Source organism: Ctenopharyngodon idella, chromosome 3 (assembly GCF_019924925.1).
Source record: "Ctenopharyngodon idella isolate HZGC_01 chromosome 3, HZGC01, whole genome shotgun sequence".
NCBI classification, from domain to species: domain Eukaryota; kingdom Metazoa; phylum Chordata; class Actinopteri; order Cypriniformes; family Xenocyprididae; genus Ctenopharyngodon; species Ctenopharyngodon idella.
This window is the reverse complement of record NC_067222.1, coordinates 31,657,441-31,682,575: the sequence shown is the minus strand read 5'-3', so window position 1 is coordinate 31,682,575 and position 25,135 is coordinate 31,657,441. Positions and strand designations below refer to the sequence as shown.

The window sequence follows — 25,135 nt, the reverse complement described above, 5'->3', positions numbered from 1 at the left end:
CTAATATATATAATTTATACACACTATACACACACACACACACACACTTATATAGTTATATAGTTACATACAATTCTATATATTCTATAATTCTATATTATTTAAACTAAATAATATAATGATAATGATAATAATAATACAAATAATATAAGCAAGACAAAAGTAAAAAAAAAAAAAAGCTTCATTCTTTCAAATCTGATTTTTCCCTCATTACATTTAAGTACTGCATGATTCAGTGTGATTCTGGAAATATTCAGTCAAAAATTTTTACATTTTGATAGTTTGAATCACTTACAGTCACAATAAACTGATTACATTTTCTGCTAATGGACTTCAACCATATCAATAATGACTAAAAGTTCAGGACAGTGTGATGCCTCTTCATGTAATCCCAATATTCTTGTTGTTTGAGCATGTGGAGTTGATTATTAGCTCTTTATGTAAATCTTCTGTTGCATATTTAAACACCAGACATGAGTCAGTTTATACATTCATCTGATCACTAGAGGGAGAGAAGAACAAACTGTGCTGTGAAACACACCATGATCTCTTCATCTTTAGTGTTGCTTCTGGCAGTAGTATCCTGTAAGTTTAGTCTACTTTTCTGTGTGGTACATCATTTTGTTGCTAAAAAGCTTGTTAACAGTCTTTAATCTTCATGCCATTTTACTAACAGGTATTATTTCATTTGATACAGGTATTCATTCAGAGGAACTCACTCAGCCTGAGTCTCTGACTGTCCGTCCTGATGCCACTCTAACTATCAACTGTAAAGTCTCCTATTCAGTTACTAGCTATGATACAGCCTGGATTCGTCAGCCTGCAGGAAAAGCTCTGGAATGGATTGGATTGATCAGCTCTGGTGGAAGCTTATACTACAAGGATTCACTGAAAAGCAAGTTCAGCATCAGCAGAGACACCTCCAGTAACACAATAACACTGCAGGGAAATAATATGCAAGCTCAAGACACAGCTGTGTATTATTGTGCCAGAGAATCACAGTGACAGACGCAAACAGCCTCCTTGTACAAAAACATCAACATCGTCATCTTTACAAATAAAGAGTGTTTCTGATGGTTTTCCGTAACAGTCTGATTTTCTCAGGTTTTCAATAATGAAATTATAGATTTTAATTCAGCTGGTATAAAAAATATCATGTTAAAAACAAGCCTAATAATAAATTTGAGTAAGTGAAGTTCCTAAATGTAATTTAGGGAGGAGTGAGCCCATCTAATCTGCCAATCAACAGCTAGAGTATATAAGCAGCTGCTTACCTCTCTTCAGTCTCAGCTGTTCCAGAATCCCTGGAACACTTCACTTTGATATTTAATTCATGTTCTTTATAATTATGTGTTTGATATGAAGTGGCATATAATCTTTTAAATAACCTTCGATTTAATGTAGTAGCCAGAAGCAAAATAAATAAATAAGTAAATAAATTAAAATAAAATGCAAACGTGTCATGATGATAACTAATATGATGACTTCATATGAATTGGATCGCACATTACAGTTATTGAATAGGTCAACGTAATTCACACACACACAAACAACTAACATTTAAAACATTTTCTTTGGAACTTTTGAACATTCTCATTCAAGTTTGTTTATTTACATTGTAACATTCTTAATACAAATATAATGCAGAAGGGATTCTGTTGGTAGAGACTCATCAACAGTGCCATTAGATCTTAATATAGTATTAGATTTTAAAGCTCCACCCAAATGTAAATGACATAATGTACAGTATTTCTACCAGCAGTATTCAGTGACATTGAGATTACAGCAGATGACGCTGGAGCACAATACAACTTTGATCCAAAGAAACAGACACACCTTCTGCTGAAGGATAAAAATACATAAGCTATATAAGAATATAAACTATTTAAATGTCCTTATCCCTGAGCCTGATATATATGCCCTGAATGATCTTGAGTGAATATATTGAAAACAACAACAACAACAAAATTTATCAAGAATTAATTTATCATTAATTAAAAATGTGTTCTATACACTGTCAGAAAAAAAAAAGGTACGGCGCTGTCGCTGGGCCAATATACTCTAAGGGACAAAAGTGAAAAGACACTAATATGTACTTTTAAGGTACTAATAGGTACAAATATGGTACAAAGGTACCTTTTCAATTTTGTCTGCCCCAGTGACAGTGCCGTACCTTTCTTTCTGAGAGTGTAGCCAACTGTACATATCACAGACAATATTAAAATATAATTTCCTAATAGCACAGCACACCCATCATTACTGCCAACATTGTCTTCTGAAAGAAATTTAAATAAAAAAGAAAAAAAGCCCATAATACAAAATCATATATAGAAATATGTAGATACATATTTTCTGGGTTGCATATGTAGAACTGTATGCAAATATTCTTTCTCCTCCACTTTATTTGATGATTAAGAGGAAAAGAAACAGCTTGCTCTCTCACTTCTCAAACCATGGTCTCCTCGTCTCTTTGGTTGTTTCTGCTGCTAGCAGCTGTCTCTCGTAAGTCTTCATAGTTTCTATAGAAAACCTTAGAATTACAATGACTGATATATGTTTATACAAAATATTTCCATGCATCTAACATGTTAGACCATATTTGTTTCTCCAGGTGTCCATTGTATTGAACTGACCCAGACTGATTCTATGGTCTTAAGGCCTGGTCAGGTTTTGACACTGTCCTGTAAGATCTCTGGATATTCAGTGACTGATAGCAGCTACTGCACTGACTGGATACGACAGGCTGCAGGAAAAGCTCTGGAATGGATCGGAGACATATGTGGTAGCGGTAACACATATTACAGTGATAAACTGAAAAGTAGATATCAAGTTACCAGAGACTCTTCCAGCAATACAGTGACTCTACAAGGACAGAATATGCAGACTGAGGACACAGCTGTGTATTACTGCGCCAGAGAGTCACAGTGAAACAGAGCAGTTACTGCCTTGTTAAAAAACAACAATGTCACTCACCACACAAATAGTTCAGTTCCAGATTGCATTCAATCATCAAAAAATGACAGTAAATGTTCTAACCTTTGAATTTTGTTAGTAAAAGTTAAAATCAAGATTTTTATTTTAAAATGCACAAATATTTCATTCATATTCCTGTCTTCTCTACTTGCCACCCAAAGCTCAATTCACTCACATAATCCTGCCTCCTTATAATTGTTACAAGTGAATTCTTGGCACATTTTACAAGAGGGAGCACTGTTCTCACATGTAGTCAAATCATGGTAAATACAAAATGAGTCTCTGTAGAAGGATTCTCTAGACTTCTAACACATTATTTCATGATAGTGAAGTCTCTTTTTATGAATTATAAATAGAACACAATCTTCAGACAGTCTAAAATAGATATAATTGCTGATACTGTCATGACTGAATTATTTATTTATTGATCCATTCTCATGAAGCTCATGACTATGAAAGCTTGATTAACCATTAACTTCTTTTTCCAGAGTAATGCTAATAGTGCACGCTTGATGTTTGTATTTGTAAAGTACTAAAGTGTGTGTTGTATTTCTGTCTATTTATGTTTGAGTATGTTAATAGATAGCTTAACAAAATGTGTTTTTGTAGTTTCCGATATACTTTATATTGCACCTCATTTGTATTTCTTCCTTCAGTCTTTCCATCTGCCTCCACTGTATGAGTTTCTCTGAGAGGTTCTATTTATGTTGCCTTTAGGTTGATAAGAGTTGTGTCCACTGCTTTCTGACCTACGATCATAAGAATTTCGGGGTTTTGATTTTTGCCATTCAATGTTGTCAAAAGATAGTTCAGAGGAAAAAGAAGTGCCACAATTATGAGACACTGCTGAGGGATGCCCAGATAAATTATGGAAGGTTCCAAGACCCATAAAGACTAAGAAGATGGTTAGAGCAATGATTGTCACGATCACGGCCGCTGTGTTGGTCCTACATGCACGCCGGCTGTGCTTCTGAGCTTCCAGCTCATTCATTTTGCTTCTCACCTTAAAAAAATATAGAGGAAAACTTAATTGAGTAAATCTGAGTATAGACTAACATGTTGTTCCAAACACGTGCTTGCACCTACCTTTAATGAACATATCAAAGCAGCGAGACCCAGACACAAGCAGTTACAAAACATGATGTTGAACACAGAGCAGCACATGTGGTCTTTTCCTTTAAATTTCACCCTCACAAAGATGACTTTAGGTGTAACCCCCCCCATTATCTGACTCTGAGAAGTTATTCATTTAAACTGCCACAGTTTCTCTGGCAGAATCTTGTAAGGGAATCTGGTATATGTTTTGATGCTCCACCCTGTTCACAAAAATGAATCAAAGAGTCATTCATAAACTTCTGCGTCCTTTTATTGCTTGTGTTCATGTGTTCTCTTCTATTGCATGCGTTCTCTTGTGTTGCTCTAAATGTGTGGTGTTAGTTTCCATTAACCCCCACCTTTGTGGTGTGAAAACCTTGTGACCTTTTTTTTCATTCTGGATGGTAAAACTTTGTGTCTTTTTAGCTACAGCCACAAAGCCATACACAAGTAGGACTAGCAACACTATACAGGTGCTGGTCATATAATTAGAATATCATCAAAAAGTTGATTTATTTCACTAATTCCATTCAAAAAGTGAAACTTGTATATTATATTCATTCATTACACACAGACTGATATATTTCAAATGTTTATTTCTTTTAATTTTGATGATTATAACTGACAACTAAGGAAAATCCCAAATTCAGTATTTTTAGAAATCTTGGCCAACTGAAGAGTATGAACATGAAAAGTATGAGCATGTACAGCACTCAATACTTAGTTGGGGCTCCTTTTGCCTGAATTACTGCAGCAATGCGGCGTAGCATGGAGCCAATCAGTCTGTGGCACTGCTCTGGTGTTATAAGAGCCCAGGTTGCTCTGATAGTGGCCTTCAGCTCTTCTGCATTGTTGGGTCTGGCATATCGCATCTTCCTCTTCACAATACCCCATAGATTTTCTATGGGGTTAAGGTCAGGCGAGTTTGCTGGCCAATTAAGAACAGGGATACCATGGTCCTTAAACCAGGTACTGGTAGCTTTGGCACTGTGTGCAGGTGCCAAGTACTGTTGGAAAATGAAATCTGCATCTCCATAAAGTTGGTCAGCAGCAGGAAGCAGGAAGTGCTCTAAAACTTACTGGTATACGGCTGCGTTGACCTTGGACCTCAGAAAACACAGTGGACCAACACCAGCAGATGACATGGCACCCCAAACCATCACTGACTGTGGAAACTTTACACTGGACCTCAAGCAATGTGGATTGTGTGCCTCTCCTCTCTTCCTCCAGACTCTGGGACCCTGATTTCCAAAGGAAATGCAAAATTTACTTTCATCATAGAACATAACTTTGGACCACTCAGCAACAGTCCAGTCCTTTTTGTCTTTAGCCCAGGCGAGACACTTCTGACGCTGTCTGTTGTTCAAGAGTGGCTTGACACAAGGAATGCGACAGCTGAAACCCATGTCTTGCATACGTCTGTGCGTAGTGGTTCTTGAAGCACTGACTCCAGCTGCAGTCCACTCTTTGTGAATCTCCTCCACATTTTTGAATGGGTTTTGTTTCACAATCCTCTCCAGGGTGCGGTTATCCTTATTGCTTGTACATTTTTTCTACCACATCTTTTCCTTCCCTTCGCCTCTCTATTAATGTGCTTGGACACAGAGCTCTGTGAACAGCCAGCCTCTTTTGCAATGACCTTTTGTGTCTTGCCCTCCTTGTGCAAGGTGTCAATGGTCGTCTTTTGGACAACTGTCAAGTCAGCAGTCTTCCCCATGATTGTGTAGCCTACAGAACTAGACTGAGAGACCATTTAAAGGTCTTTGCAGGTGTTTTGAGTTAATTAGCTGATTAGAGTGTGGCACCAGGTGTCTTCAATATTGAACCTTTTCACAATATTCTAATTTTCTGAGATACTGAATTTGGGATTTTCCTTAGTTGTCAGTTATAATCATCAAAATTAAAAGAAATAAACATTTGAAATATATCAGTCTGTGTGTAATGAATGAATATAATATACAAGTTTCACTTTTTGAATGGAATTAGTGAAATAAATCAACTTTTTGATGATATTCTAATTATATGACCAGCACCTGTAGTCATGATCTGAGTACACAAAATCATCAAAGGAAAATATGTGTAAAAGCATGCATTATAACATAATAGATTTATTCCACAAACTTATCCATTTCTGTGGTGGAATTCAACTCGGTAATTACAGGGTAAGTGCAGGTTCACAACATACTGCAAACAACTGTAATTTTTTCTGCCTAAAGAACACTGTAAAAAATTGCTGTAAAAAGTAACATGCTGTTTTCTATTAAAACAGTAATATACCATAGAAAATAATGCATTCTGGGTAATATTTGACGTTTTCAAGAAAGTAGCCTACAGGAATATACCGTGAATTAACAGTGCTCAAAGTCAACACTCAGAGGCTGTGTTCTAAATCACAACCTGTACCCTCATTCACTATTCCCTACATTAGTTCACTAATATAGTCCACTTCACAGAGTGAATTAAAACACGTGTGTGAATTCAGACACTGATGAACAAGCAGAATCACTGCTGTTAACAAGCAGAATCACTGAAGAAAAGAGAAACAAGAACAGAAAATGATTAAATCGCATATGATCACACCGGTGTGATCAGTGATGGAGATCAGTGTTTGCTTTAGTTTGGCTCTTGACTCTTGATTAATGAACATTAGTTTTTCTTTGGCTGCTGTAACTGTCTTTAAAACACATTTGTTGTGGCAAAAAGCTAGAAGAAAATGTGATCAGATGAGGTTAGCTATTTATTAATGGTCAAACTCATTAGCTATTGGCCAGATTCATTAATCTCATCAGAGTCTAATCTAGATAGATTAACTTTTTAAATTACTGCATCCTTGTGATTTTACAGCATGAAATCCATCAGTGTTGTGGCAACCAGATAATATGAAAAAATTTGAAAACAGTTTGCGCGCGAAATATTTTGAACTACTGAATCACACAGACATCAACAATTGGCGTATAAATCTCAACAATGGTGACAATCAAAAGCTTCTTATTGCAATGCATCCTGGGTACAAAAAATCATCCATGACTCCCAGCATGCATTGCATCATGAATAAATTATGTCACTGGATTGTCTGGTTATTTTCTTTAATTCTTACTGTTTGCCTTTATTTTTGCTGTTGTTTTTGTGATGACTTTTAGTAGTGTGTTTTGTGATGTTCAGAGTTTGATGTTCTTTTATCTTTTTTGTTGATTATCACCCTCATTGAGACTCATACGCTGATTCTTAATGTCTCTGTTTGGCTAAGTGATGCCATAGATCAAATGTTTTTTTTTTTTTTTTTTTTTTTTTGGGTAAATGATGAGTTTAAAATTTCTTAACTGATTGCTTTGCACTGCTTGAGTATCATAGTGTTGGCAATATAAAATTAAAACAAAAACAAAAAACATTTATGATAATGGGTTAGACACTGGACCAAGTTTAATGAACCAAGCATTACATGGTGATAATTATAATCAAAACATAACCAAAAACACAAGAGCACAATTTTTCTAGCTTTCTGTTCTTGTTGTTTCTTTTCCTTCAGTGATTCTGTTAACAGCAGGTGTTCATCACTAATTCTCAATTAGTACTTAACTTAAATAATCACTTAATTATCTCATCAACTTCAACACCGCTTCAGTGTTACTCTAATACTCTGTAGTGTACACAGTAAGGGACCACAGAAAAAATGGGAACTGTGAATACATTTTAAAATAAAATCCTTACAAAACACAAGAGACAAATTCAGGATTGAGACCATCCATCCATCCATCCATCCATCCAAAAAATGCTTTAAAAATATAATTTAGCCATAATCATTTAAACTTTTTGAAATATGTTGTGAAACATTTTTGCAACAAATCTGTTTTTTTGCTTACTTTATCCAGTACCATTATGGTACTAGATTTTTCATTATGCATAATGATCTTCTTTTATTTATTTATACAAATTTCTGTTTTTCATACACATAGGTACAAATAAACATTGAAAAACTGGAGGAGGAGTTTATGCAAAACTGTGCTGTATATTTCTGTGTGTCTGTGTTCACTGACTTTATGTGGATCCTGTAGAGGAGAATCAATCAGCAATGACAACAATGATCAGTTCGATCCTGATATTACTATTTTTACATGGTTTGTTAATTTCTAAATAATAACAATAATATTTGTATAATTCATTTTAGAAAGCCCACTACAACAGGTATTTTTATAGTTTTACATTTTTACATTTACACTTTTTTCCTCTCTCTTCCACAGATATTCATTGTCAGACCTTCACTCAGTCTCAAGCTGTGGTTAAAAGACCTGGTGAATCTTTCCGGCTGGTCTGTACTGGCTCTGGATTCACATTCAGCAGCTCCTGGCCATCTGTGGTGAGACAGGGTCACGGTAAAGGACTGGAATGGGTTGCAACTATTGGCACATCCAGTTCTCAGATCTACTATTCCCAGTCAGTCCAGGGAAGGTTCACAGTGTCCAGAGATGACTCCAGCAGTCAACTGTACCTGCAGATGAACAGCCTCAAGACTGAAGACACTGCTGTGTATTACTGTGCTAGAGAGTCACTGTGAATGAGTTCAGAGTCAAAGCATTACAAAAACCACCTCCTTTCCTGTTGACTTCACTTATGCTCCAGATGTATTGTTGTATTTTCAAGAGGTGGCACTCTTGTCAAGCAGTTGACTGTTTTGAGCATCACTCACTAAACTTTTGTTTTCTTTACCAATAAACAGACTGTACAATTTTGAAAGTCTGAAGAAACACAAATAATTCTTCATACAGCAGCAGCCTTAGAGTAGCTTCATCACAAAATCTGTTTTCGATTTTGTGTGTCACATGAATGCTCTGTTTCTGTTTAGATTCTGTTCCCATTTTCCTTGGAGCCATTTACATGACATTGTTTTAAACTAAAACCAGATGTTTTAAATGTTTTTTGCCATTTATTTACATGACAAAGGAGTTTTAAGGGCCTGAAAATGTAAACTTTTGAAATCACGTTTGAAAGTGCAAGTTTTTGAAAACAATAACGCAAATTTGTGAAAATGGTGACATCATGCGCATGCATATTAAGTGTTCAGTCTACAGGTGCATAGTTTTTCTTTACAAAGTGACATTGCCAACTACTGGCCTGGCATACAGCATTTTTAATTGTTTTTGCAGATCCGTGGGAATGGGGACCATTTTTACAGTGTTGTCATCTATATGTGAAAAACGCAAAGGAAAAATTTTCTGTTTTTTAGTTGTTGTGTAAATGTACCCTTAGTTCCCTAGTCACTCTCCTAGGTTGTTTATTAGTTCATCACACCTGTTTCTGTTCTCCCTGATTACTCCACATAGGCCCTGTCCCAAATGGCACACTTCATGTGCACTTTCGGTCTTGTGGACTTACAATGGCCGCTGCATGTGCGTGTCCGTTAAGTCCACAAGACCGTAGGGTGTCCCATTCGTTATTTAGGCTTAAAGAAGGGTGTTCGTGAGCGCCCCCTTTGCGGCTGATATGCGCACTCGATGCGCACTTCAGCTGAGCCCGCAAGACTGCGAGCTACGCAGAGAACTTTACCCGGCAGTCAAAGAGGCATTACGTCGTGGAAGTGCGGACTCAGAGGAAGACTGTGAGGGTTTAGGGTGCTATTTGGGACAGGGCCATGGATATAAGCGCTGAGTTTCCTTTGTTCATTGTCTGGTATTGTAAATGTTTTTGATTTACATGGTTGTGGATTATTGTAGCTCCTGTGTTGATCACTAGTGTGATAAACAGTGCATTTTTTTTATATTTTATATAAAACTGATAAAATTATCCAGAAAATTTTTTTTTTAGGTAAATAAGCTCAGATAAATAAGGCCTATGATTGATCAGTTCCTAAAATAAATACAAAACCTTTCCTAATTGAAAAAAAAAAAAAAAGAAAAAGAAAAAAACCAAGCTGACCAAAAGATTGAATCCAATATTTGATGATAAGGTAGCATAACGAGATATTTATAAGCTATTTTTTGCAGACCGGTAAGTTTTGACACAGGAACATCACAAATCTACAAAGCCTATAAAACAGTCTTCATGTATTTTACAACACTTTAGCTTTAGCTCATTTTTTAGGATTCTTTACCTAACCTAAGTCTCTGAGACACCTTACACTTCTGGAGACTCCAGGTAGTTTGCAACTCTGGAAAATGGTGGCGCTGGAGACTAAAAGGTTCCTGATGGTTTCACACTTAATTCTTCACCTTAATTCTTAATTCTTTTGCAGTTAACATGTGTCTTTTCTTCTCCACCTGTTTTTGTCTGACCCTGCTGACCCAATGAGCATTTCACTGTCCAATGGTCATGCCTTAACTGCAATTTCTAGTATTTCATTAGTATTGCACCCTTCTCATTGGCATTTAATAATTTTTGACTTTTCAGTCTGAGTTAAATCTCTTTTTTGGCTCATTTTATCTGTAAAAGAAAACATACCTAATAATTCTGCACACTTGAATGTAAGACGTTTTTCATTTCCAGCCTTCATGAACAATTATATATCACTTATAAATTATTAAATACAAAATTAATAGTAGTTATTAAGATTACTGTGGTTTGGAATTGGTAAGATGTGCCTGGAAAAAAGTATGATCAGAAAATCAACGTGCCTAATAATTCTGCACGCACTGTGTGTATATGTATATGTATAGTCAGACTCTCTCACTAGGTTAGCTGTGTATAGCTTTATACTTGTTTTACTTTTTTTGTTGTATGTCTATATTTATGTTTAAATATGTAGCATCGTGGTCCTGTGAGGCACAACATTTCATTTCACTGTATGTCCCTACATGTAGCGGAATGACAATAAAGCTCAACTAGACTTGACTTATGATTGCTGCGCATTTACTCTTAAATCGATACTGGTCTGTGCTTCGCTACAATCTTAAAGCAGCCTCTGCGCTGTCCAGTGGGTCATGACACACAGATTTTTATAGTTGGACAGCTATAGTTGCAGTTTGCTTACCGAGCAAACAGGTCTGTGGATGATGCAGTAAACATGGGTCTGCACTTCATCCTACAGCTTCTGGATAAATCAGGGACTTATGTAAGGATCCTGTTTGTGGACTTCAGCCCGGCTTTTAATACTATCATCCCAAACCTCCTCCTGCCCAAACTAACTCAGCTCTCAGTGCCCACCTCTGTCTGTCAGTGGATCACCAGCTTCCTGACAGACAGGCAGCAGCTAGTGAGGCTGGGAAAATTCTCATCCAACACCTGCACCATCAGCACTGGCCCCCCTGAGGGTTGTGTTCTCTCCCCACTGCTCTTCTTTCTCTACACCAACGACTGCACCTCTAAAGACTTCTCTGTCAAGCTCCTGAAGTTTGCGGATGACACCACAGTCATCGGCTTCATCCGGCACAGAGATGAGTCTGCTTACAGACAGGAGGTTAGAAAGCTGGCTGTCTGGTGCAGTCACACTAACCTGGAGCTGAACACGCTCAAAACAGTGGAGATGATCGTGGACTTCAGAAGAAACCCCCTGCTCTCCCCCCACTCACCATCATGAACAGCACTGTAAAAACTGGAGTCATTCAGGTTCCTCGGCAACACCATATCTCAGGACCTGAAGTGGGACATTCACATAGACTCCATTGTGAAAAAGGCCTAACAGTGGCTGTACTTCCTCCGCCAACTGAGCCACAGGAACTGCTGAAACAGTTCTACTCTGCCATCACTGAATCTGTCCTATGCACTTCAATTACCGTCTGGTTCAGCTCAGCTACCAATTCTGACCTCAGAAGACTACGTCAGATAGTCCGGACTGCTGAGCGAATCATTGGTACAACCCTCCCCACTCTCCAAGACCTGGACTTATCCAGAGTGCGCGAAAAGGGCTGGCAAAATCACTCTGGACCCCTCACATCCAGCACACTCCCTCTTTGAACTGTTGCATTCTGGTCAACGCTACAGAGCCCTGAGCACCAGAACGACCAGACACAGGAACAGTTTCTTCCCTCAGGCAATCCATCTCATGAACACTTGACAATAAACGAGGAACACACACAACACACACACACACACACACACACACACACACACACTATTATACATTCATTTATTTAACACACATACTTATTTACATTTCTAATTTACACCTAACATATCTGTACATAGTAAATTGCTTATTTTAATTTATTTTAATTTGTATATTGTTTTTGCTATTTTGCACATTGTCTGTATATTTGTATATTGTTCTTTTTATTATCTGTGTCTTGTCTTGTCACTGTCACTCTGTTGTACTGTGGAGCTTCTGTCACTACAACAGATTCCTAGTATGTGTAAACATACCTGACAATAAAGCTCATTCTCATTCTCTCATTCTCATTCTAAACTTTTCTCGGTTTTTGTTTTGTTTTTGAAAAAAATGAAAACCAGATAAATGCATCTATTTATCATTTTTCTACTTTCAATATTAAATCGAAAAACGAATGAGTGCAACCAGGGCCGGATTATCCATAGACGGGATTGGGCGAGTGCCCTGGGGCACCAGCCAATAGGGGGGCACCAAGTGATTAAGATAATGACTAGACTTTTTAAAAAAAAAATAATGTTATATACAGGTGCTGGTCATATAATTAGAATATCATCAAAAAGTTGATTTATTTCACTAATTCCATTCAAAAAGTGAAATTTACACACAGACTGATATATTTCAAATGTTTATTTCTTTTAATTTTGATGATTATAACTAACAACTAAGGAAAATCCCAAATTCAGTATCTCAGAAAATTAGAATATTACTTAAGACCGATACAAAGAAAGGATTTTTAGAAATCTTGGCCAACTGAAAAGTATGAACATGAAAAGTATGAGCATGTACAGCACTCAATACTTAGTTGGGGCTCCTTTTGCCTAAATTACTGCAGCAATGCGGCGTGGCATGGAGTCGATCAGTCTGTGGCACTGCTCAGGTGTTATAAGAGCCCAGGTTGCTCTGATAGTGGCCTTCAACTCTTCTGCATTGTTGAGTCTGGCATATTGCATCTTCCTCTTCACAATACCCCATAGATTTTCTATGGGGTTAAGGTCAGGCGAGTTTGCTGGCCAATTAAGAACAGGGATACCATGGTCCTTAAACCAGGTACTGGTAGCTTTGGCACTGTGTGCAGGTGCCAAGTCCTGTTGGAAAATGAAATCTGCATCTCCATAAAGTTGGTCAGCAGCAGGAAGCAGGAAGTGCTCTAAAACGTCCTGGTATACAGCTGCGTTGACCTTGGACCTCAGAAAACACAGTGGACCAACACCAGCAGATGACATGGCACCCCAAACCATCACTGACTGTCGAAACTTTACACTGGACCTCAAGCAACGTGGATTGTGTGCCTCTCCTCTCTTCCTCCAGACTCGGCGACCCTGATTTCCAAAGGAAATGCAAAATTTACTTTCATCAGAGAACATAACTTTGGACCACTCAGCAGCAGTCCAGTCCTTTTTGTCTTTAGCCCAGGCGAGACGCTTCTGACGCTGTCTGTTGTTCAAGAGTGGCTTGACACAAGGAATGCGACAGCTGAAACCCATGTCTTGCACACGTCTGTGCGTAGTGGTTCTTGAAGCACTGACTCCAGCTGCAGTCCACTCTTTGTGAATCTCCCCCACATTTTTGAATGGGTTTTGTTTCACAATCCTCTCCAGGGTGCGGTTATCCCTATTGCTTGTACACTTTTTTCTACCACATCTTTTCCTTCCCTTCGTCTCTCTATTAATGTGCTTGGACACAGAGCTCTGTGAACAGCCAGCCTCTTTTGCAATGACCTTTTGTGTCTTGCCCTCCTTGTGCAAGGTGTCAATGGTCGTCTTTTGGACAACTGTCAAGTCAGCAGTCTTCCCCATGATTGTGTAGCCTACAGAACTAGACTGAGAGACCATTTAAAGGCTTTTGCAGGTGTTTAAAATTAATTATTTGATTAGAGTGTGGCACCAGGTGTCTTCAATATTGAACCTTTTCACAATATTCTAATTTTCTGAGATACTGAATTTGGGATTTTCCTTAGTTGTCAGTTATAATCATCAAAATTAAAAGAAATAAACATTTGAAATATATCAGTCTGTGTGTAATGAATGAATATAATATACAAGTTTCACTTTTTGAATGGAATTAGTGAAATAAATCAACTTTTTGTTGATATTCTAATTATATGACCAGCACCTGTATATATATATTATATAGCTTGAAAGATACGGATACAAAACAGTTAATGATACAATATATACAGAGAGAATATAAAAAATATGCATATAAAGAATTGCGATTGGGTCAGGTCACAGTGTATTTACCCCCTCCCAGTCAGAGTCACTCAAAATGGATAGGGAGCATAAGCTTAGTGGTTGTGCGAAATGTAAATTAAAAAAAGAGAAAATGTCACGACACATCGCCACCTTTAAAAAGTACCTGCAATATTAAGTTTTTTTCGAAAAATCATTCACCAGAATATGCTGCCTTTACATGCTATCGGAAATTTCATAATTCCCACTTAAGAAGTCGTGACCTCGCGGAGGTCTGTGCATGCCACTGCATGGAGGACACCAGGTTTATTCTTGCCTATTTATTGGGAAAATCTTATTAAAACCAAAATTATAGGCCTATGTAGTGTCCCATGCACTGACAACCATAAACATTCACAGTGCTATCTAGATAGTCCGGTGGCTGACGATTCTGTAATTTCGGTCAAATGCAGGCAATTTTCGCTATGTATGAAACATACAATATGCTTCAAATGATTACATATGTTCATGTGCATTTTTTACCTAGGAAGCTCGTATTTACGATAATTCCGACAGCACGTGAAGGCAGCATTAATTAACAATTTTGCTTGCACAAAGTCTAGAAAAAAGTTTTTCTGCTTAGGTAAGGCTTATTTACCATTATTTCTGGGCAAATATGTGATGCTGTTGTCGATTTGGAATTTGTGGAATGGTTTTCTCTTTTAGATGGCTGCTTAGATGCTTGTAAAGTTCAGTGTGTGTGTTTTGCTGCTGAGCGTGTTTGTGATGCTGAATTCAGCTGTTGATGGTTGGGGTCTTTGATATTCAGAGAGTCGAACTGTGTGTAAATGCTTTAGTTGTCATCAGGTTGTGCTTCTATAGAATCCAGGCATGCTGGTGCTCACAAGCCTTCAGGCCATTTGATGTAAATAAAGTCTGTTTGATCTCACAATTAGGGGTCCCTTTTCTCACCTGTTTCACCTCTGGCTATAAGGCCAATAAGAATAAGGACTGCCCACTGAATGCCTATAAAATACAATGTATGCCTGACTTACTCAGACTTGATGACTGCAGCGACCAAACAGCACATTCTTAATAAAGAATCCTGTTGAAGATACATCCAAGTCTCCTGGTCTTGCACTTTTTTGCGCTTCAAAATCTCATCCTCCTATCACTCCCATTATAAAGTGTAGAAGAGCCAGGATAGTTTTAATATAACTCTGAGTGTGTTTGGCTGAAAGAAGAAAGTCATATACACCTAGGATGGCTTGGGGTTGAATAAATTATGGGTGATTTTCATTCTTGGGTGAACTATCCCTTTAAAAGTGCAAGTTTCAAGTGGCATTGCTTTAAATGTCGTGCCTGTGAATATAGTCTATCTCCGGAGTGTCGAGCTGGATTTTAGGGATAACAGATCAAGGTCGCACAGAGTCAGGCTTTTACAGCTGCTACTTCCATGTCCTCAAGAAAGATGGCGGCCTCAGGCCCATTCTCGATCTGAGACGTCTGAATTGTGCCCTTATGAGACACCCATTCAGAATGTTAACTATGAAACAAATCCTTGCACAGATTCGCCCCGGGGATTGGTTTATATTGGTGGATCTGAAAGATGCTTACTTTCATAATTCATAATTACATTCCCCTTTCACAGACCTTCTTGAGATTTGTGTTCGAGGGGATGGCATACTAATATACAGTCCTTCTGTTCGGACTCTCTCTCAAACTCTGCATACTTTTGCAAAGTGCGCAGACACGGCTCTTTCCCCCTTGGAGACATACTGGAATCCGCATACTCTGGAGAATCTGGGATTCAGAGTTAACTTTGGTAAGAGTTCGCTGCTTCCCAGCCAACGGATTTCATTCCTGGGTCTTCAACTCAGCACTAATGCAGACTTGGCTCTCACAAGAGTGCGCCCAAAAATCAGGAGCATTGAGGCCTCATTCAAGGTGGGGTCTCTTCTCCCCCTGGAGAGGTTTCAAAAACTACTGGGCCTAATGGTGGCAGCTTCCTCGGTAGCTCCACTGGGCCTGCTCCATATGTGACCACCACTCCAGCTTTGGTTAAAAGGCTGTGTCCCACCTCATGAGTGCCACATGGGCCAACACACTCTCCCACGGCTGCGTCAAGGCCTTGGTCCCTTGGAAGTCATCCCACTTTTAACAGAATGGGATAATGCTGGTCTCTGTTTCAAGAGAAAAGTTGTCATGACAGATGCCTCCAAGCCAGCTGGGGCAAGTGAAAGGGACCTAACACCACCCAGGAGACAACTGCACCAGGGAGGCCTTTCAATGGCCTGCGACTCAAGTCCATTACCTATACTACACTGTAAAAAAAAAAAAAAAACATGATTTTTTTTACGGTCATTTTCTTTTATTTTAAATTATACTCAAAACTCCGTAAAATTACAAACAATGTATGTAAATTATCAACTCTGTTATTTTATGTATTATGACATTAATGAAAAATTACAGTAATTCACATATTTTTTACAGAAAATTTACTGTATTTTTTATACAGTATTTTTTTCTGTTTTCTTAAATTACAAACAAATGTATGTAAAATTACAAAAATATTCAGTAATTAAACAGTAACAAAACAGTTAAATGATAAATCGGTCAAATGAATGGAAGCCAAAAAACCCTGTAGAATTAAAGTAAAATATCCTAATTTAAATAAAGTGCAAAAAACTTTAACAAAAATTTTCTTTAAATGTTAAAAAATACTTTTATTTTACAGGTATTTCCTGATTTGATTCAAATGACTGACAGCAACAGAACATTAAACGCTAACAGATCTCTCAAGATCTCAGCATCTTCACTTATTACAGTCTAGATTTTATTTCTTTTATACAAAGGTTCTTATTGACAATTAACAAAGATTTAGATGTTGATGTTTTATTGAAAAAAAAAAAAAAAAAAAGTTTGATGTCACCATTGTGGAGGTAAGCGTTTGCTTTATTTGAGCTCTGGACCCTTGACTTTCTTCATGTTAGTTTTTTCTCTGACTGCTTTAGTTGTGTTTCTAACGTGTGTTGTTATGGTAAAAAGAGGAGGGAAAAACTCTGATCAGATGATTTTTGGCTGCTTATTGATTATGTAGTTATCTTGAAGTGGCCTGATTCACTAATATCACAGTGTCAAATTTCTGAGTATGTTCATTTCATATGATTTACTGTAACCTTGTGATATTTTGGAATCTTATTATGATAACCTGGTATTCTGACTCAAGTCATTATGCAGAAAAAGTTTCTAGCCATTTTATTTTATTTTTTTATTTTTTTTTTTGTATAGGGGAGACATCAATAATCAACATATGAATCTCAACAATGGTGACAATCAACAAAGCTTTTTTGTGACATTAGTAGCTTGTTTTGTGACGTTGTGAGTTGATCTGATTTTTTTTTTTTTTTTTTGTCACCATTGTTGAGATTCATACGCTGATTCTTGATGTCTGTTTGAGTCTGCACGACCTCGACAAAACATTTTCTGCATAATGATTTTATAAAGTTGTTTATAGTATCACTTTAGTAGTATTGGCATGTTAAATTACAACTAATATTAAACAATTTAGTCAGAGACTAGACTCTGGCATCAGTGAGTCAGACCACTCCATGATGACTACACCATCACTTAAAAAGTGATCAACATCATCTGACCAGAGTTTTTCTTGTTTTTTTTTATTTTATTTTTGCTATAACAAACATGTATTAGAAACGCACAGTTAAAGCAGCCAGATAAATACTTGTGTTAAAGAGTCAAGGGTCAAGAGCCCAACTAAAGCAAGCACTGACCACCAGAATGGTGACTTCAAACTTTATTATTTTATTCAATAAAACATCAACATCTAAACCTCTGTTAATTCTCAATAAGAACTTTAGTATGAAATAAAGTCTGGATTGTAATAAGTGAAGATGCTGAGATCTTGAGAGATCTGTTAGTGTTTCATGTTCTGTTGGGATTTAAAGGGTTTCTGTATCGTGTGTTTTGTGGGTCACCATTGTGCTGAAGAGTAGAGCCTGTGCTTCAGTCCAGGATGAGCCAGAAAACGTTGGTGTTATGCTACATGTTGCTTTATTTCAGAGGCAGTTGCATATAGTTACATTCATTCATCCATGTGTGCTTTTTCTGGTTAAATACAAGAGATTCACATTTTACAGTAAATGTGTTTTGTTAGTAACAACTCAGGATATATAAAACAATGTTTTTTTTCTGTAAAAGTGTTTTGCATTTGGGGCTCATAAGAGCAACAGCCTGTAAGGACGATTCTTAAGATTGAGAGGAGGCAAATTCATTCAACCTGAATAACCACTAAGGTGGCCTGAATCTACCATAAAAAGCCTTAGCTGCCTATCAGAGTGATGCTAACCCAGGTAACAATGTCAGGTGGCTCTGTGGGCCTGAAGTTCAAGCGCTCGTCTCTTAATAATTCTCCAAACGTTGTATGAGAGGAGACAAGCTACTCTACCCTGAGGTGGCTATCAAGGCAGCCTGAGGAGGGCCAGTCTTGGACAGAGCAGTGGCCTCACAACCACTCCCATTCTGGGAGGAAGCCAACTCAGTCGATACAATGCTATTTTAAAAGCTGAAATGAGGGGTGGTCTCATCAGTTAATTTACAATAAGCAAAACCAACGCACGCATAAGTAGACCGAAACGGTACTTCCCAAATATCGTTCTAGCCAACCTACAAAGGGAACTTCAGGGCCCTAAATACATTGCTAGTTATTTAAAAAATCTCTATTTTTTATGTAGATCATTATATCATAGTTAAATTTACAATGAAGTACACTATACAAGCTCTAACATCACACAGCACAAAGGCATATCTGACTCTTTTACCACAACACATGTTTTTTGATATTTAGTGTGGCTACACATTTTACAGTGACAAACTAAAAAGTGTTTCTGGTAACAAAAAACTGTTCCAGGAGTCTACAAGTGAAAGTGACTCTACAAGGGCATAATATAATAATGAATATCAGCATCTTGCTGTGCATGAAACTACAAGCAGTTCTAAAACAAAAATTAAATTATAATTAAAAAAAAAAAAAAACTTCTATATATCATCTATATGAATATAAAAATGCATATGAATCGTATCCTAATCCAAGTGATTTTTTTTCTTTTCTGTCTTTTTTTTTTTTTTTTCTGAGTAACATTTTCTGAGTTCACAAGTTTGCTTCATTATTACAGGCAAAAGCGAGGCCTTTAGACTTTCTGATGCAGGTCCAACAGAACCGTGATTACTGACCTACTGCTTTTGTTGCTTTCCAATAAGCCAATAAAAGTTATATCAACCCCTGAAAAAGAGTTAAATTAGATGGAGAAGAAAATTATATAAAATGTCCAGAAAAAAAAAAAAAAAAAATGTGACAAAACATAAGCTTGATGTCATAAAATTCTCTAATGAAAGCAATAAATTATGTGAACCACAACATAATTATTTTTTAGCATGTGGAGTTGATTATTAGCTCTGTGTGTTTATGTAAATCTTCTGTTGCATATTTAAACACCAGACATGAGTCAGTTTATACATTCATCTGATCACTAGAGGGAGAGAAGAACAAACTGTGCTGTGAAACACACCATGATCTCTTCATCTTTAGTGTTGCTTCTGGCAGTAGTATCCTGTAAGTTTAGTCTACTTTTCTGTGTCATTTTGTTGCTAAAAAGCTTGTTAACCATCTTTAAACTTCATGCTATTTTACTAACAGGTATTATTTCATTTGATACAAGGTATTCATTCAGAGGAACTCACTCAGCCTGAGTCTCTGACTGTCCATCCTGATGCCACTCTAACTATCAACTGTAAAGTCTCATATTCAGTTACTATCTCTAGTACAGCCTGGATTCGTCAGCCTGCAGGAAAAGCTCTGGAATGGATTGGATTGATCTGGTATGATGGAGACTTAGCCTACAAAGATTCCCTGAAAAGCAAGTTCAGCATCACCCGAGACACCTCCAGTAACACAATAACACTGCAGGGAAATAATATGCAAGCTCAAGACACAGCTGTGTATTATTGTGCCAGAGAATCACAGTGACAGACGCAAACAGCCTCCCTGTACAAAAACATCATCATATACACACATTAGCTGTTTATCATGTTTTGTCCTCAAAAGTTTTTTCCCACCAATAATCATTAAATGTTCATCATTCACAGCTGATATTCATTTGATGACATTAAAATTATTGTGCACTGAATCAGTTAGAAAAACAACAAATAAAACATAATTTGCAAAAATAATTATCATTAAAAAACTAAGAAAGTAACAAGTTATAAAATGAATAGATTTGTTCTTATAGAAAGTCAATAAAATGCATCACCTCTTCATCACCTACAGGTTATAAAGTCTGTTGGTCAGTAAAGTTCAGTTTTGAGCTTGTTTTGACCCAGTGTTACTGTTGTCTCAGAGGTGCGATTGGAGTTTTCAGCCACTGATTGAGCAGCATTAAGGGTCTCATCCACAGATCTGTGTCAGCCAATGAACTGAAGTGCTTGTTCTGTTTGTGTGTGGAGTAGAAACATAATAATTTTATGTTAATAGACAAAATTCAAAATGTGTATCCAGGTTAAAACAGCTCAAAATGATTCTACTGATATTCTACAAACTTTTGTAGTGAACAGCACATTCCAGGGCCCAGTTTATGGCCGGGCCCCTCTCTGTCCGTAACAGCGGACAAAGGTTTGCTACATTTTGATTGGATCTTGGTGGACTAACACAAACAAACTGTCCAACGCCATCAGATAAAGATGTAAGGACAACATCCAGACCTCTCTTAGAGGGCAAGAAGAAGACCTCTTGTACCAAGCCTGGGAAGGACAGGACTTCTCATTGGTCCACATGCAGTTTCTGCCCTTCACCCATCTAGAGACTACTTCCTAAGGTTGGCCAGAGACTGCCATAAAAATTCCTCGGGACCTCAGCAGCAATGGGTGAAACAAAGAGAGATCACAAAGATCCATCCAAAGCCATTCAAAACTATGTTTGAAAACCTTAGAACTGATGCAAACTACACATCCATTTCATACTTATTCACAGGAATAAGTATTCTCAGCTGTTTGTAGTGAAACATCTGACACAAATTCAGCTGTTAATGTACAATTGACAGTTCAATCTTCTTCCATCATGTTTAGTCTCTATTTGTTTAGAATATTGCCAAAGGTATTCTGGTGGTGGTTTGGAAAGTGAGAAATGCATTGGTAAACTTTAAAGACACTGTAAAGACTTCCAACTTTGTGCTTTATGCAAATGAGTTCCACAGGGCAAAGAAGGGTGGGCCACACTGTGTGTGTCCCCTCTGATGCCAGCAGCCAATCACAGCACTCGAATGGAGAAGCACCAAATTGCAATCTCCTCCTCATCAGAAAGGGATAAAGGTACCCTTTCAACAGACATTCCTTGTTCTGAGTCTGCCCTTCAAAGGGGAAAGACATAACAGATATACTGTTCTGGGTCTCAACTCTGTAAGGAGTGAGACATTAACAGATATACCGTTCTGAGTCTGTCCTGCACGGGGATAGACATTGACAGATACATTCTCGTTCTGAGCCTCTGGTTCGTCCAGAGAGACAACAACAGATCCCATGATCTGAGTCTACAGCTGGCGAGGCAGCAACAGAGACGACCACGTTCTGAGCCTCCAGCCTGTGAGGAAAGAGACATTAACAAACACTACATTCAGAGTTTCCGTCCAGCGAGACAGTAACGACATCTGCAACAAGGTTAAGCTCAGGAGAGCAAACCTTCACTCCAAGGTACCTTCGTCTGCGTGTTCCAGATTGTTAAGGACCTTCTGCACCTACACCAGGGCCTCATCTGCATGTTCCAGATTTTAGGACCCTTTGGTGCTCCAGGAGATCAGCATCCCACAGAGCTTCGTGTTCAAGACTGTTGAAACAGATTCTGGCTCCTCTCCCCACTGCATTGTCACCCAGCACAACCAGTGGAAGACGTCACCGTCATCGGACTCAACCACGTGGAATGTAAATATCACTTAACCAAACCTCTTTCCAGAGACCTTGGCATTGTTGTATATTATCAGTATATAATTTCCTAATTCCCATTAGATGTAATATAGCTGATGTTAGTTAATAACAAATAATCTTTCGTTTATTTGTTTAGTGCATAATAAGGTTCTCCGCCTTACTATTTTTCAGAGAAACAGTTTATCTTTCCATAAGATAACGTAACTCTTCCATAGCCACACCAACTTAATCACTTGTATTTTATGTATCTTATGCACTTTATTCCTTTATCATTCATGGTATTCATTTAGTAGTTGTGTTAGTTATTCTTGTTTATCTTTTGTTTATAAAATTTATTTTATTACACTTGTGTCTTCCTTGTGCTGATAATACAGAAAAGGCTCTACAAGTTAGCAATCTCACCAATCTTTCAGATAAATCAGCTGACCACTTTACATTAATTCCAAATGAATGAAAGCCCCTGTTGAGAGTGTTCTCATACTGCAACAGTAAAGACCTTGACTGGTGCCCTGAACTAGGAAAAGGAGGGAAGTGGTCACCTGATGTACTCATAACCACACCTTAAGAGACGTGTGATCCAAAAATTACAACGTCAGTGGTGACGTGAGTACCAATCCCTATTTTACTTCGCATCTTTGGATGGGCGAAAGTAAAAATCACTACACTTTTGTTTTTGAAAATTATAATTTTAATGTAATTAAACTAAATTAAAAGCTAATATATGTAAAACAACAACCACTGATACATGTCTTTATGCAAATCTTTTGCTTCATATATAACCAGTGGACATGAGTCAGTTCATCTGATCTCTAGAAGGAGGGAAGAACCGCTCCTTTTCATTCAATCTGTCCTGAAAACTACACAATGTTCTCTGCAGTTTTAGTCTTGCTTCTGGCAAATGTAAACTGTAAGCCGTTTTTCTGAACATCATTTGTTCAGGTTTTGATGAAGCCTTTTAATAATCATTAATGACTTTTTATTTTTTTTTTAACAGGTATTCATTTATATGAACTCACTCAGTCTGAGTCTCTGACTGTCTGTCCTGATGCCACTCTAACTATCAACTGTAAAATCTCATATTCAGTTACTAGTTATAGTACAGCCTGGATTCGTCAGCCTGCAGGAAAAGCTCTGGAGTGGATTGGATTGATTGGCTCTGGTGGAGGCTTATACTACAAGGATTCACTGAAAAGCAAGTTCAGCATCAGCAGAGACACCTCCAGTAACACAATAACACTGCAGGGAAATGATATTCAAGCTCAAGACACAGCTGTGTATTATTGTTCCAGAGAATCACAGTGACAGACGCAAATAGCAAACATTGTATCATATACATTAGGGTATTCATTTCAGTTAGGGTCATCAAGTTTTATAAAAACAGATAACAGATTTACAGAAGAACAGATTTACAGATAAAGTATTATATGTTTCAATAGAAAGTCAATAAAATCAATAATCTCTTCTATCTGTCTCACAACATTGGCTTTGCTTTCTTTAAGATTGCCTAAGCCAGACTCGAAGGAAAGTTTAAATGATTTTTATGTCTTTGTTTTGACCCTGTGTTAGAGTTTTTAGCGACTGTTTCAACAGCACAGATCTGTGTCTGTCAATGAACTGAAGCACTTTAATCTGTGAGTCTTACAACAGTATTGGCCAAACACCAATAGATGGCAGTAATGCATCACTTGAATTGATATTGTCTTATATTTTATTTTTCTACATTGTTTTTTAGTGGTTTAAAACATTCAGTGTTGTGTTATTTAATAACTGTAGACATATTTTTCTTCTAATATCATATTTTATATTATTCATATCTGAATTTCATATTATAATTAAAAGCAATTACATTAAAACCCATTAAAGAATTAAAAATTAAAAATAATACAATACACAAAAAATTGTTTTTATCTCTAATAATAGAAAAATAACGATCTGTTTATAAAGATCTAAAACATTAACCATTAAAATCTAAATCTGGACCAAACATACGTCAGCCTTTCATACCATCAGTTCTCTGATTTTAATATATGCAAATCACCTTCCTTCTTTAAATGTGTCAATCTTTGTGATCTGAACAGACATCTGAACTCTAGGAACAAAGTCTGTCTTTCTGGTTTAAACTTAAATACACCATGTTTAAAAAGTTTCTTATATTTGTAACTCTGGCAGTTTTACCACGTGAGTCACTGTGTAGGATAATCATTAAGAGTGCAAAAATTTAACATCATAACATCTTTCTAACATTTAATATTGCTTCTTTTTCCACAGGTACTGAATGTCAGACATTCACTCAATCTGACACAGTGGTTAAAAAACCAGGAGAGTCTCATAAACTTACATGTACAGGAACTGGATTTACATTCAGCAGTCTCTATCTAAGTTGGATCAGACAGAGCCCTGGAAAAGGACTGGAGTGGATTGCATACATCAGCACATCCAGTTCTCCTATAAGCTATTCCCAGTCAGTCCAGGGAAGGTTCACAGTGTCCAGAGATGACTCCAGCAGTCAACTGTACCTGCAGATGAACAGCCTCAAGACTGAAGACACTGCTGTCTATTACTGTGCTGGAGAGTCACTGTGAATGAGTTCAGAGTCAAAGCAATACAAAAAACACTTCCTCATTCACATATCACATAGAAATATTCAATTATAAAGCTCATTCTAACATTTTAAGGTATAGTAATTTTAAAAGGGCAATTTTAAATTTCACTGGTATCCAAGTCTTGCCCCTTTTGTGTTTGTAGAATTGTGCTTATGCTGTGATACACTACGTTCAGGTCTAGGCCATTATTTGACCTGCAGAGGCTCATGACTGCATTTTACTGAATCAGAATCACAGCGACATATAGGCTAGCCTACTGTAAGCTTCCCTCG

At 37.3% G+C, this 25,135-nt stretch overlaps 3 long non-coding RNA genes across 4 annotated transcripts in view; 2 read left to right on the top strand and 1 right to left on the bottom strand.

Moving 5' to 3' along the window:
• The window catches only part of LOC127509642 (uncharacterized), a 38,938-nt gene extending 36,164 nt beyond the window's left edge, over positions 1 to 2,774 (top strand). For both annotated transcript variants that reach the window (XR_007929327.1, XR_007929328.1), the window contains exon 3: positions 2,668 to 2,774. This is a non-coding gene — a long non-coding RNA (uncharacterized LOC127509642). The remainder of the gene's footprint in view (positions 1 to 2,667) is intronic.
• Positions 1 to 20,343, bottom strand: part of LOC127509640 (uncharacterized) — a 160,855-nt gene extending 140,512 nt beyond the window's left edge. The window contains exon 1 of the long non-coding RNA XR_007929325.1: positions 20,230 to 20,343. This is a non-coding gene — a long non-coding RNA (uncharacterized LOC127509640). The remainder of the gene's footprint in view (positions 1 to 20,229) is intronic.
• Positions 20,344 to 20,884: 541 nt separating this feature from the next.
• LOC127509653 (uncharacterized) lies at positions 20,885 to 23,451 on the top strand. The gene is made up of 3 exons (XR_007929338.1): positions 20,885 to 22,257; positions 22,674 to 22,863; positions 23,255 to 23,451. It is a non-coding gene; the product is annotated as an uncharacterized LOC127509653 (long non-coding RNA).
• Positions 23,452 to 25,135: the final 1,684 nt, after the last annotated feature.